Source organism: Tupaia chinensis, unplaced genomic scaffold, assembly GCF_000334495.1.
Source record: "Tupaia chinensis unplaced genomic scaffold, TupChi_1.0 Scaffold000146_1, whole genome shotgun sequence".
Classification (NCBI taxonomy): domain Eukaryota; kingdom Metazoa; phylum Chordata; class Mammalia; order Scandentia; family Tupaiidae; genus Tupaia; species Tupaia belangeri.
The window spans coordinates 12,889,421-12,902,609 of NW_006159616.1; the positions used below are offsets into that span (position 1 = coordinate 12,889,421).

Consider the following 13,189-nt stretch of genomic DNA (forward strand, 5'->3'; position numbering starts at 1 on the left):
AGTTTCCTCCCCGATTGTTCTTGTGTGATCAGATCTGCAAGTTGCTCTCTAAGCTTCTTGTCACATTTTGACTTAATGAAGTGCAACTGCTGAGGGATTTGGGTTCAGCGCTCCGGTCTCCCGCGCTCCCTTGTTGTCAGAAAACAGGGGTGGTTGGGGACGGCAACACCGCGCTGCAAGTCGTTATCATTCCGGTCAGTCTGTTTAACACAAAATTAAACAAAGAACTAATTAGTGCCTCATGAATTAATAAATGCACAGTTGCCGGGGAGGATGGGAGGGGAGAAAAAGGTGGTGGAAGGGAGATACTGGAGTTGTGGAGTTGGGGGGCTTGGGGGGTTCAAGGGAGGCTGGCCAGGGCGCCTTGAGAGATCTCAGACAATGAGGGTGGGAAGGACAGGACTGTGATGACACCCTGGCCAGGGCCCTGGGCTGGCCGGACGGGATGCCGGCTCTGACAGCCAAGCCCACCTATCACCTTGCAGCAGAGGTCCGAGGTCTCCAACCCTAGCTCCCATGGCTCAGCCCTGCTGGCCCTCCACACCATGCAGCTTGCCTCTTCTCTCCAGCTCCTTCCCTTCTCTACTCTCTGGCCTCTGTCCTCCCTTCTACCTCAGCACAGCTGCCCCTTCCTCTTTACTGCCCATCTCAGTTGTCTACCCAGCTCTCTGCAGAACCCAACCACTCACATCTGGTCCAATGAGCACTGGAGGCTCATGGGGCCACCTCCCCTAACCATTCCATGCCGACTAGACCCTCAGGCCCCACTGACCCCTGAATCTGGCAGGGTGGGCCCTGCCCTCATGGGCACCCTTTGCCCAGGCAGCCCAGCACAGGCGGCAAGAGCTGGCAGAGGACCCAGCACTCCTTAAGAGGACATGTCAAGTACAATTAGCATTAACCATCTAAATATGTCCTGGGAACAGAAGAGCAGGCGGTGGGACTGGGTGGCATTCCGGAAGCCCTGTGCAAGGTCACCTCATCTCCCGCAATCCCCCCAATCTGATTTGGGGATTACACAGCCTAAGGAAATTGGTGTTATTCCTCTTGCATCATTGATAAGCCACAAATGAGGGAGAGGGGGAGAAAAAGGTAACAAACAGAAAACCCTCCCAGAGCGTGGGGTTTTTGGGGTGGGGAGACAGGGCCTGACTCAGGCAAGGGCAGGAGGGTCCAGGTAGCAAGCAGAGGGTTCCTTGGGTTTTCTTCCACATATAGAGTCTGTCAGTTCAAAACTGGCCCCACAATTCATGCTCTGAGCAAGAGGGCCTGAGCCTGGCACGCTGGGCCAGGTGGTGTATTGGTTAAAGACCCTCTCCCTACGTGGACCCCCAGCATGGATCGTTATGACTCATCGGAGGACCCCAGGGTGGAAGGTGCTATTGCTTCCTGTGAACTTGAGGCTTCTGCTGCCTTAGCCCCTGGCCCACCCTTGCCCCTCTGCCACCCCTTGCTATAGTGAACAGCTTGGCAGCTGTCATTTTTATTTTCAGAGGCCAGGGGAAGAGAATAAAGAAGTGGCTGCTGCTGTATTCTGTCATTGTCCCCAGGCATCCCTGCTCAGCCACTGCAACTGCATGGGAGCATATGGACCCTTAACCACACCCCCCATCCCTAAACTCCCCTCTCTGTCCCCACAGTGGCGTGCACATGGCCTGGTCTAACTTTTCTTCTAACTTTTTAGGTCTGCCCTAAAAACTAAAATTCCCCTGCAATCAGCCCCTGCTGCTTTCAGATTTTCTTCAAACGTTGGTTGGCATAGACTTAAACAGGCCAAAATCAGAGGTCATCCAGCATATCTGATCTCCTTGGCTGGCCCTTGACCCACCCCCTTGGCCCACAGGGTGCAGAGAGCCCTTGGGCACACAGGAGGCATGGAGCACACGAGGGGCATCAGATTCCTGCCTGGAAAGGCTAACGAGCTCCTCTCTCTCCCGCCCCAGGATGAAGTGACACCCCCAGCTGCAAGAGAGGAGCCTCTAGGACCTGCTAAGAGGTAAGACCTGAGCCCCTCCCTGATCCCCGTGTTCTCTTCCCCATTGGTGACCTCTCTCCTGATGTCATGTCACCCTGGGCCAGCTCAGTCACTCTGAGCACCCAGAGTGCCACAGGAAGGTGGAGACAGGGAATCGGTGCCATGCTGTGCATTTGAACCTGCTGGGAAAAGATGGACCCCAGTAGGAGGGCATTGGTTTGGCTCTTTGGGTAGAAACAGGCTGGGGACATGTGGATGCTAGTTTTAGGCAAGGAGTACTCCAGAGAGCCCTTGGGCACACAGGAGGCATGGAGCACACGAGGGGCATCAGATTCCTGCCTGGAAAGGCTAACGAGCTCCTCTCTCTCCCGCCCCAGGATGAAGTGACACCCCCAGCTGCAAGAGAGGAGCCTCTAGGACCTGCTAAGAGGTAAGAAGACCTGAGCCCCTCCCTGATCCCCGTGTTCTCTTCCCCATTGGTGACCTCTCTCCTGATGTCATGTCACCCTGGGCCAGCTCAGTCACTCTGAGCACCCAGAGTGCCACAGGAAGGTGGAGACAGGGAATCGGTGCCATGCTGTGCATTTGAACCTGCTGGGAAAAGATGGACCCCAGTAGGAGGGCATTGGTTTGGCTCTTTGGGTAGAAACAGGCTGGGGACATGTGGATGCTAGTTTTAGGCAAGGAGTACTCTCACAGCCGGTGGAGCAGCAGGGCATCTGTGGCATGCAGGCTCAGGCCGTCTAGTGGTACCATGCCCCACTCTCCGCAGCACTGTCTGCGCTGGGGCAGCTGCTCCCGCTCTGCAGGAGAGCCTCGTGAACTTAGAAGCTCTGGAACTCCAACTCTGCCTTTCCCCTCTGAGCCTGTGCCATATCCCAGTGGCCTCCCCCTTCCTTCTTGAGAGTCTGGCAGGGAGGAGCCCGACAACAGGCTGTGTCCTGCTTTTCCCCAGGGCCAGGGATCCCCCAGAGGCTGGGCACACGGGGCTGCCCTGGCTTGGCCTGGCCTTCACAGGCTGTCTGGTCCCTGGGTGGCGCGAGGAACTGTGGGGCCACCGGGCCTCGGGCCCCAGGCAGTGCCGTGTCAGAGGTGACCGGTGGAACGCCAGTGTTATGTAAATAACGGGGCCTGCCCGGCGGGCGAGCGGACTGGCTGCAGCCATCCATCATCCGGGCTCGGCAGGGCGGGGGACAGACACGGCACCGTGCGCTTGGCTCCAAACCTGTTTGTTTTCCCTTTGTCTCTCGCGTTTTGGGGCCTGGCTGCAACCGGCTCTGGGTTTTGTCCTGCTGGCCTCCTCCCCCCGGGAGGACGGGGGGAAGGGAGGAGATTCGCCTGGCTCCCACCGCGGCATCCCTTTCGGACTTCAAAGGCTCCCCCAGCATTGTCTGCGCCGGCAGGCAGTGGCCCTGAAAACGTGATCAGAGGCGGCCCGGTGTAGGGCAGGCCCGGCCCGCGCCCTGCGCTCTCGCTGGGGCCTGTGGATTCCTCCCTTTGCCGCTAGCACCACCGTGGTTACAACTCTGTTCCGGGTCCGCCGTCTTCGCTGCTCTCTCCCCTGGAGCCCCTTCTCATTCCCTCTGGCCACTGCCTGGTCCTAGCCATAGTCTTAACTCCTCTCCCATGGAACTGGGAGTCCTAGAATTGTAAGAGCTGCCAGCCTCCACTCCTTCATATCACCCGTGAGAATCTGAAACACCAGGACAGGCTTCTCAGGATGCTGGGAACTGGAACTAGTGCCTGAGTATCAGCTTCCTGTACCAGCGCGCAGTCTTTTTTCTTCTCTCCGCTTGCCATGAGAATCTTGCTTCCTTTTGAGACCTCTGCCCATGAAGGTCCAGACTGGATTCCTTCAGTCCCCAGGCAGCAGGGTGGAGCTAGTCACCTCAGGTCCTAGAAGTCAGGCCCAGGTGCGTCCATTCTCTGGAGCAGAGCCTGACAAACTGCCGCCTGTGAGCCACATTTGGCCCACAGCCTGTGTTTGTAAATAAAGTTTTATTGAAACACAGGTACGCCCATTGGCTCACAGATAATCTATGACTGTTTTCATTCTACAGTAGCAGAGCTGAGTGGCTACAGCAGAGACTGGCCTACAAAGCCTAAAACATTTACTGGCCAGCCCTTTACAGGAAAAGTTTGCTGGCTTCTGCTCTGGATGTTCTAGCTCCTGCTCTTTGTGTATTCTCTTTCTCTGTCTCTCTCTCTCCCATAAAATATACATACGTGAACTTGTGCACTATAAAACCATGGTTAACCATGCTTAAGTGTATAATTCCCTGGCAGTAAGACCATTCTTAAGTTGTGCAGCAGCACCCTGACCCATGTTCTTGTGTTCAGTGGGATTGCTCTGAGGGGCCTGGGCATTGTCTGTGATCCCTGTGCTGGGAGTTTCAGGGCAGCTTGTCTGGGGGCAACCTCTCTGTGCTCAGTCCCACCTGCCTTCTCACCCCCTGCTTTCTCATGGTTTCCAGCATCCCAGGAGTCCCACATCTCTCTCCTGTAGCCCTGAGCAAGTCTTGTAACCTCAGATCCAGCTTCCTCTTTCCCCAAAGCCTCCTGGGTAAGAGAAGGATGTTTGGCATCTGGAGTTTGGCAGTAGCCTTTGTCGAAGGGAGAGGGACATGATACATACAACAAGGCAAAAGGTGAGAAGACTGTCCCCTCTGCGGGGGTTGGGACAAGTGAGTGAGTTGTGGCTGGCAGTGGCTAGCTCACTACTGGACAGGGACAAGTGCTTTTGTTCCCTCCTCTCTCCAGAGCCTGGGTCTTCATGGTAAGGCAGGCAGAAGAGGCATCAGCATCCCCAGGCGGATTCCATGAAGTTCCCCGCCTTTGCTGTAGAGTCTGGCCCCTTGGAGGAAGTGAAGGCCCTGATCCCAGTGATCTCTGGGCAGTCCTAGGTCTCCCACTTCTGCTGTAGGACCCCAGGAAGTGACATCACCTTTCTGGGCACCAGTTTCTTGACCTATGAAAGAGTTGGTTCTGACCACTATGCTCGCTGGCCAGGGTCGGGAGGAACAGGGATGCTTTGGGGTAGAACTGTGAGGGTCATGCTGGTGGGTGTTGCTGAGGGGGAAGCAGACTGCAGTTCTGGCTGAGAAGGCCCTGGAGGTTCCTCAGTGGGCACCTGCTCTGTCCAGAGTCAGGGACCACAGCCTCTCTGACAGGGAGCCCCTGCTGTGGGCTGCTGTGGAACCCAGGCTCCGACAGAGGCTGGCAGAGAGGAGCAGGAGGGGGAGCAGGATCAGCTAGGTCTGGGAGGGGAGCCATGCTTTGCAGATCCCTGACTGCCCTCGCCTCTTGTTTCTGCTGCGTCTCTTATTGTCCTCTTTTCATGAGTTCCTTGGCCTTTTGTCTCTCTCTTTCCCCTCCAAGCCTTCTCTCTGCATCCCACTAGTTTCTCTTCTGCCTGGCCGCGCCCCCCACACAACTCCATGACTCTCTCTCTCTCCCTCTCCCTCTCTCTTTCCTTTTCATCTACTCGGAAGGCTTTACTTTACTTCCTTGTCACCCTAATTGATTGCATTAACCTTTCAGCGTATTGGATTTCCCCGGCATCGTGCAGAGAGCCCTGTGCAATATGCTTATAATCTGAGCCATAATGGGCAGTTTGCAGTCAACAAGCCCCTTCTCCCATTGGCCCTGTTGACATCTTCTTGCCCAGGCCACCACAGCCACTTCCCCTGCCAGCAAGGGTGGAGCGGTGGGATGGGGCAGACACAAGCTTGGGTCCACCGGATGGAGTTCCCTGCCGCTCCTCTCCTCCTGGCGCTGCCTCTGGCCCTGTATCTCCTTTTCTGAGTTCCTTGGCCCAGGTCCTTGCCAGGCCTCTGGTCTTTGTGGGTCCTGTCAGCTTGACGTTCTGCCTCTGGGACTGTCTGCCTGATGAGAAGCCAGCTTGGATTTTGTGAATAGAAGTCCCCTGTTCCACCCAGACAGTTCTCAGAGCAAGTCTTCCATCCTTCGCTTACCCAGGAAGCTTTGGGGAAAGACTCTGGTAACCACTTCAGGAGGTGGAGGGTGGCTAAGAGAAGTTTGAGATCTCTGGCCTTGACTGGCCCCTGAGCTAATGCGAAGCTTCTGTGGATCTTTTGGAAACTCAACTGAATCCTGAAAGGGCTGTGGGATCAAAGGGGAGAAAAAAGGGGACCTGCTGAAGCCAAGGGAAGAGAGATGAAGACCCTGCCAGGGTTGGCCAGGCGTGAGCAAGATGGCAGTAGCCACTCCATGCACGGGGAAGCAGGCCCTCGAACTCCTGGTTTGAGCCCAGTGCCCTGCCTGGGAGTGTGTTTGGGCACTTGGGAGATGTCTCAGTCTGTATTTCCCATCTGATATTTGGCAGTAGCTTTGAGTAGATCCACCTGCCTTCGTAAAGGGAGTGGGACATGCCAGGCAAGAAGCTGGGGAGAAGCCTCTGCAGGGTCGGATGACTGGGCCTGGCCAGAGACTGATAAGGGGGAGGTGGCAGAAAACACGACCTGAATTCTCAGGTTGGAAGGAGTGGGCTCCCTCCAGTCGGTTCCTGACTGGGCCCCTGCTACTCCAGTAGGAAGCAAAGGAGCCAGCCTTGTGCCAACTGCCTGGGCCTAGGGGCTAAGCCCAGGCCTGAGTCTTGGCCCCATTGGTCCTGACCAGGGCTGCCAGCCCTCAGACCAGCAGCCTGATGGGCTGAGTCTTCATCCACGACAGGACGGGATGTCAGGTTGAATACATTAGTGTCAGGCTGGAGGAGCAGGGCGGAAGCTCCCATTAGCCTGGTGGTACTTCCTCTCCCCCGCCCTCTGCCATCAGCTTCTCCTTCTGACCACCCCCACCTCCTCCCGTCACTCCATCACTTCGAAGGGCACGCTTTGGCAAGAGGGGGCTGGCCCTAGGTCCTTCTCATCCTCTCCCAAGGATTTTGGGGGTGGGCAGAGGGCACAGCAGGGAGAAGCCGAGCAGCGAATTAAAGTTTGTGATTGTCAGTGTCAGGAGAAGCGAAATAACCCTGTAACTAGTATGAAGGTGAATTCACGGTCTGCTGCACATGGAGAATATGAGTGTCTGTGAGACGGGAGAGCGTGCAGCACGGGAGTCTGCCTGCCACGGTGGGCAGCCTCCTCTCCAGGGACCTGGGCGGGGGAGGTGGAGGAGGGTCACGCAGTCTCCCATCCCTGCCAGGGAGCAGCTGCCTGATCCTGCTGGCCTGGGCACCAGGACCCAGGTACGTGCTTGTAGGCTCCAGCCCCTGCCCCAGGACCCAGCCCACCCCCAGGCTTCATATTAGGAGCCGATCCTCCCAGCACTTACTCTAAGCTAGGCTGTGTGCCCTCAGCTTACAGCTCGGTGCAGAAAGTGCTGTTGTTAGTCTCCCCTTTTTCCTCTCACTTGGTTATGACTACTTTATTGAGATATAATTCACATACCATAAAAAAATCATCCTTTTATAAAAGGTACGTGCAGTTCCATGGGTTTTCGTGTACTCACAAGGTTGTGCACTTATCACCACTATCTAATTCCAGAACACTTTCATCCCCCAGAACGAAACCCCACACCTGTGAGCAGTTACTGTCCATCCTCTCTCCCCGACCCCCAGACCTTGGCACCACTCACTGCTTTCTCCTTTAGATGCTGGGAAAATGGAGGTTCAGAGAGGGTCAGTGACTTCGTTAAGGTTGCACAGCCAGTAGATGATAGAGCCAGAATTCTAACCCAGGTGGTGGGACTGTTCAATGTCATGGCTGCCCACCCCTAGCCCCCAACACGCACACATGCACATGCACATGCACATGCGCAAGCGCGCGCACACACACACACATACACGTGCCTTACCGCATGTTTCAGGCAGTTTGGCCTCAGGCATGTACATGCACCATCCTAGCATGTAGGCCCAGGCAGCAACATGTATCTTTTTCCCAGGTATGCTTGCAAATTGGTCCAGAAACCTCAACCCTCCTGTAAGGACAGCCTGCCTCCCCTCTTCCCCCCTTGACCCTTCCCTTGGCTTCTCCCTCCAACCCTACTCCTAGAAGGGAGGCTCGGCTGGGAAACTGGCAGCAACCGGGCAGCTGAAAAGTCCACTGAGACCTCAGTAGTTTGGGGCTTTTAAAACGAGAAACCCCCATATCTCCTGTAGCTGGTCGTCGCGACTGGAATAAAAGGCCATCCACCACTCCAGGACAGCCCCTGCCTGGTCAGGCCTCCGGCTGGCTGTGCCTGCGGGCTGTGCCGACCACGTGCCGCAGTGCCGCAGGGGCAAGCCCAAGAGCTCAACTCCCTGCGCCACACGCTCTGGCTTCCCTCTGGCTTCTCTCGCTCTCTCCTTTGCTTCTGTCCTGATTCTTCTCACTTTTTCTTTCTCTCCTACTTCTCCCTCCTCTCACATTCCCACTGCAAACGTTTTTGGAGAAAAGTTTTTCTGTTCAAGCTCCTGCAGTTACACATTTTGAGAATTACTGTGAAACGGTCATGGCTTCTGATAAGAGGTAAACGCAAGGATGAGAGACAAAGGGAAAGGTAGACACGAGACAAAATGAGTCTGTTGGACTTGGTTTGGGGTTTTTTCCTCCTTCTCTCTCCCTCCAAAGTGGAGGATCCGGCTGGGCCAGTTTGGATATTTATTAAGAAAAAGCCAAAGATAATTAACTTTTTTGTTTTTGTTTTGTTTGCGGGTGCCTCCCCTGCTGGCACTCCTGACTGCCTGGCAAATTAAACCTGCTCCCTGCTCTCTGGGTGCTGGGCTGCCGGCAGGTCTGCTGCTGTCTGCCCTGAATCTGTTGGGGCTGGCAGCTGCCCACCCAACCCCCTGCCTTGGGTTTCAGAACTTGGGTCTCTCCATGCCACCACCGATGCCACTTCCCCAGGCTCTACTGACTCGGAGAGCACCCTTTAGAGTGGGGTAAGTGGTATGTGGAGGGACTGAAGGGGAGGGGTTCCTGTGTGGGTTGGTAGCCAGCACTTCCCTCAAAGGCGATGGGGGTGAGAGAGGGAGCCTTTCCCGTGGGGCCAGGACATTACTTCCAGATAGTTCAGGGCCATCGACTCCCCAGGAGATGGTAAGGAGAACCCTAAAAGTGAGCTGATTCGGGGAGAGGCCAGATTTGGGTCGAGTAGATCCCTAGCTCTTCTCCCAGGAGACTGGTTCACTGCCAGGACCCGTGGTCCCTGGGAATGCCGTGGAGAAGACTCTGGCCCATGGAACCATCCCGCCATATCTGTCCACCCTCCACGCCCTTCTCCCACCTCCCAGCCAGCCCAGGCCATCTGGAGGCCGGCAGAGTGGCCAGAGAGCTGGTGCTGGCTGCTGCTGGTCTGCCCTGGAACCAACCACGCAGAGCCCTGAGGCCAAGCTGCAACCTGAGGCCCAGTCCAGTCCACTGGCCAAGGCAGGCGGCACTGAGAGTTAGAGACCTCCCGGTGGGGGATAGAGCTGGGGCATCTCAGGAGCCAGGACAGCCAAAGCGAGAAAGCCAGCGTGGCCCAAGCTAGTGGAGGTTAGGGGTTGGCCTCTCTGTTGGACTAATATGCCTTGGCCCCTCCCTGGCAGGCCTCTCTCCTTGGCACCCCTGGCTTCGTCCTCAGCTGGGCAAGTAGGCAGGTAGCTGGGCAAGATGGCAAGGTCCCTCAGGTAGGGAACCTGCTTTGGAACTGGGCACAGAGAGCAGGGCATTTTTCAAGGATTTTGCTGGCCTTTTTTTTTTTTTTCTCTGAAATATAAGGATGTGCAATTTTTTTGGTTTCAATTTAGCATTGGAGAATTTTATAATTTAGTAATTAAAATCTCTGATAGGCTTTAGAAATTGCGGCTAATTGAATTTAATGGGAAGATGATTTTCAATTTTATTTGATTACCGGGACCCCTGGCATCGGTATTTATGGGAAAAAAATGGGAAATGTGCTGTGTGGGCTAAGATGGCATAATTGAATTAGGGATAATCGGATTTCTCCGTCATGAATTTCACTATAATTTTCCTATAATTTTCCATTAGATATCTAGTTTACAAATATTCACAAAGAAATGAAGCTCTTTCGGAATGGAGATTGCTGGCTAACAGGATTACGGGGCCGAGCGCGGCTGTACCAGCCCCTATACTGCCATAATGCAATCCCTACGTCTGCCTTACACTTGGCCTGGCCTCGGCCCTCTGCTTTGCCACCCACTCTGCTTCTCCTTTCTCCCCTTTGTCTCTTCATCCTTAGCTCCCCCCTGCCCTGACACCCACCTCTCCGTGGCCCGTGACCTCTCGTGCCCTGCTGCAGATGACCCCGTGCCATGCTTGGGCCAGGGTGCCTTGGCTCCCTCCGCTCCTGCACCCCCATGGCCTCCTGTGCACACTTTCATCGCTCACAGCTCTTCCTGACACCCGCCCTCACCAGCCTAGGAAGCGCACTCACACGCAAACACACGGACTCCCTCACAGGTGCGAACATGCTTGTTCACATGCACACGCAGTCCTTTGGCCAAGGCTTCCGTGCCCTGGCCCAGTCGCCTCAGAGGGAACCAGTTTATTGGGATCCTGGGGTGGGGTGCAGGAACAAAAGGAGCTTTGTTCAAGTTTATGTGAAAGTTACAAATTCAAAATGAGAGCAGATAAAGCATGAGATACCTGGTGTGTAAACAGGCTGGTGAGTGAGAAGGCCCCAGGCTCGGGAGGGAGAGAGAATGAGTGGGCAAACTGGGGTGCGGGGGGCGTGGGAGCCAGCAATGGAAGCTGGATGGGGGACAGTGGACAGTGTTCCTCGGTACTCGTGTCGGGCGCCTGGCAGGACTTACCAGACAGGCGTCCACCCTTCTTCTTCTCTTGGGGAGGGGTGTCTAAGGAGAAGCCTAGGAGAAACCCAGGGCCTCGAGACCTGGAGGAGTTCAGGCATTGAGTGTCCTATCCCTGGAGTCCCAGGCTTGAATGTCCTTGCCAGCCCAGCCTCAGGGCTTCAGAGGGGTCACCACATCAGGGTCCTCAAGGCAGAAATGGGCCACAGCCTCCAGAAATGCCTGAGCTCAAGGCCTCTCCCTTTGGCGTGAGCACACACCCAGAAAGGCAGCGAGATCTGGGGACGACTCATTGCACAGCCTCTGGCTCACTCCGTCCAGTCTTGGTGCCTTGGCTCTTCATCTGAGAACTTCTCAAATCCCAGCTGGCCAAGATGGTCTCAGTTTCTGTGCTTCTCTGACCTTCTCCACTGCGGGCCCCTGCTCTTGGGCAGGGCTTCTTTGGCCTACAGTGGCTGGTTGTGGCCAATGTCTTGGGAGAGTAGATGCTTTCCAGGAAACCGCACACCTCCCTCCACCCCTGACTGTGCCTGGCAGACCCCTGGTGAGATCTCTCTGCACCCGCCTTCTTCCCAGTTCTGGGCCCTGGGTGTTCCTCTCCAGCTTTTACCCACCAGAATTCCACAAGCCATGAAGTGGCAGAGCAGCCAGCCCCACCTAGGTACCTGGAAAGAGAGTTATGTTCCTTTTCCCCTCTCACGCCCTTCCCAGGGGTCAGTCCCTGACCATCAGCAGAAGCCCAGCAGGGCATTTGGAGCCAGCCAGAGGCTGGGTCATGTACGCCAGAAGCTCCCTTTCGGTGGGGACATTTTCAAATGCACCCAGAAATCTCTCCCTCCAACTCTGGCTTCAGGCTTCCTTCTACACTCGGTTGTCTAGGCTGGAAAGCACAGGCCCCAGATTGAGGTGTGGGATTGATTGCCCCTTGTTACCTACCAAAGCTGCAAGGTGTCAGAGTCCTCACTTGGGGAGTCACAGGTAGCAGCACCCAGAGGCATGTGTGTGCCTTGAGCAGTCCCAGACACCGAGATGCCCTCCCTGAGATCCCATGTGGGGAGCAGAAGCACATGGTCCTCTGGACCTGGCTTCCTGTGCCAGGAGCAGTTCTTCCCAGCCTTGGGTCACACGCGGCTTGGTTTGTCTGAGGAGCTCTCTTTCCTTATTCAAGACTTTAGGGCCACGCGAAGTTCAGTAAAGCTTCTGGGCCTCTTCAGCCGCTGTTCCTACGAAGCAATGGAGACAGGCCCAAAGGGTGGAGGTTGTGTGACAGTCAGGAACGGGGGTTGCCAGAAGGCATTGGACAGGGCAATCTATGACAGAGGAGAGATACTAAACTCCATGCCAGCCTGTTTAGAACTAAGGAATGGTCAAAAAGAAAGAAGGAAAATAGGAGAAAGTAGGAGAAAGAGTAGATTGTTAACTCCTGGCCGTCTTTGCCCCAAGGCCTCCCCGGGCCCCTCCCTTTGCAAAATAGAAATATTGCAAAAATAGGCCAGCGCCATTTTGCTGAGTGCTGCCCAAAGACCAGAGAAAGTGCTGTCTCCTCCCCTCATCTGAGGGCCGCCTGGTCCCTCCTGAAATAAAGCTGGAAGAGGTGATGAAGGCAGCAGGATGGGCCAAGAAGGGGCAGAGAGCAAGCTAGTGGCATGGTGAGCCGGGTCCTCTTGTAGTAAACCTGCCAGTAGTCCTGCTCCTGTGAGCTTTTCCAGGCCCAGTGGGTAACTGGGGTCACTAACGTTTAAGGAATCTCACATATGTGGGCAGGGATGGCTGGGGAGGTGTGGGGGCCCTGGTGGAGAGACCCACCAAACTGCTTTCTCTGGGAGAAAAAAATGGTACCAAGGCGAAGACAAAGTGCTGTGGTTAACCTGTAGCTGGCAAGGAGGGAAGATGAGGTCTGGTGTCTGGAGAGGCCAGGGGAGGCCACCTGACCCAGGGGAGCAGGTGGCTGGACGCTGCTGGCACTTTGGTTGAGGGGCACTCTGTCAGCCGACGCCCTGCATGGTGGGCAAGAAGCTTAAGCGATGTCTCGAATCAGTGGTGGGGACTCCAAGAGAAGGCTGCAGGGGGCTGTGGTGAGGACCGGGCGGGCTGCCAGGCTGGTAGCAGGAGGGAGAGAGACCGGCAGACCTGGGACGTGCGTCGCCACGGCAGGTGGGGAGGACGCCAGGGCCCATTTGCAGGGCAAACCCGAAGCGCAGCCGCGGACACTCGTGTGCGTCCCGACAGGCGCTCCTAGGAGCGGTGGCCGGCGCGCGAGGGCACGGGGCAGCGCCAGGCTGACGTGCGTGTTTCCCCGACACACCCAGCCCGCCGCCCTGGGAGTCCTTTCTTCCTCGGGCTTAAAAAGCCAAAACAACAAAATGAGAGGATCTCGGTTTGAGAGGGAAACAAAACCCTTTCCAGCCCCCAGCCCGAGGCGGGTGCGAGAGCGCGCGGCCCGCCAGGCGCGGCCCCGCGGC

The 13,189-nt window shown here is 56.0% G+C and overlaps 1 long non-coding RNA gene across 1 annotated transcript in view; it reads left to right on the forward strand.

Moving 5' to 3' along the window:
- LOC102490277 (uncharacterized) overlaps nucleotides 1-1,996 on the forward strand; it is a 90,178-nt gene extending 88,182 nt beyond the window's left edge. The window contains exon 3 of the long non-coding RNA XR_334088.1: nucleotides 1,944-1,996. This is a non-coding gene — a long non-coding RNA (uncharacterized LOC102490277). The remainder of the gene's footprint in view (nucleotides 1-1,943) is intronic.
- Nucleotides 1,997-13,189: the final 11,193 nt, after the last annotated feature.